At 28.8% G+C, this 1134-nt stretch overlaps 1 non-coding gene across 1 annotated transcript; it reads left to right on the forward strand.

The window, feature by feature from the left end:
* Nucleotides 1–241: 241 nt before the first annotated feature.
* Nucleotides 242–347, forward strand: LOC127740320 (small nucleolar RNA R71). Its single transcript, XR_008000999.1, has one exon. It is a non-coding gene; the product is annotated as a small nucleolar RNA R71 (small nucleolar RNA).
* The last annotated feature ends 787 nt before the right edge of the window (nucleotides 348–1134 follow it).

Consider the following 1134-nt stretch of genomic DNA (forward strand, 5'->3'; position numbering starts at 1 on the left):
AGCAAGAAGAGCATTAACAGCTTCCACTTCCAACACGCCTCTCTTCTGAGAGGTCTCAGAGTGCAACGGATTTTTGTTGAAGGAATATAAATATTGGTTATTAGCAACCAATTTAATAAGCTCAATAGTCTCCTCTGGTGTCTTCTTCATGTGCAAAGAACCACTTGTAGAATTATTCAAGCGCATCTTGGACATTTCACATAAGCCCTCATAAAAGATATCCAGCTGAGTCCATCTAGAGAACATGTCCGGAGGGCATTGCCTAGTCAATAGCTTAAATCTCTCCCAAACTTCATAAAGGGTCTCACCATCTTTCTGTCTGAACATCTGAACCTCCACCCTTAGCTTAGTCGGCTTTTGAGGTGGAAAAAATTTAGTCAGAAATCCGATGACAACCTTATCCCAAGTATCTAGACTCTCCTTGGGTTGAGAATCTAACCACAGCTTTGCTCTATCCCTCACAGCAAATGGAAAGAGCATGAGTTTAGACTTCTTGAAAAGTACGTTTAGACTTCTTGACAAACGCGTTAAAAAAAGTACGTTTAGACTTCTTGAAAATTTTAATTTTTGGTTTAGCAAATTTTTTATAATGATTTTGTATTCAAAATCACATTTACAAGAAACAATAATTTTGAGTTTCTGCGTTTCACCAACAGACTTTTAGCCATCAATACTCAATCTTTATTTACCTTTTACTAACTTTATCTTTCATGCATGTTATTGTATTATTCATCGAATTCTTATTATTTTTGCTTATATGAACTCTTTTTTTCTATTATTTATTATTTATATTTTTTATTAATTATTTGTTTGACATTATACATTTTATAATTGTAATTTTTTGTATTATTTTTTATTATCTTTTTATAATATAATTTATTGATCCTATCAGGTAAAGTAAATTAAACAAAAAATTAATTGTAAATAATAATAAAAAAATTATAGTATACTAAAAAAGAATACTAAGAGTACTAAAAATATACTATATAAATATAAATCCCACTAAATTAGTAAATAATTAGTCAATAAATTAAATTTTAATTAGGAAAATTAAAAATATGAAAATTATATTAAATTAGGATAGAGCTCATTAAAACAAGAATTTTGACACAAAGATTTTGATCCAAAATGAGT

This window comes from Arachis duranensis, chromosome 6, assembly GCF_000817695.3.
Source record: "Arachis duranensis cultivar V14167 chromosome 6, aradu.V14167.gnm2.J7QH, whole genome shotgun sequence".
In the NCBI taxonomy this organism is placed as follows: domain Eukaryota; kingdom Viridiplantae; phylum Streptophyta; class Magnoliopsida; order Fabales; family Fabaceae; genus Arachis; species Arachis duranensis.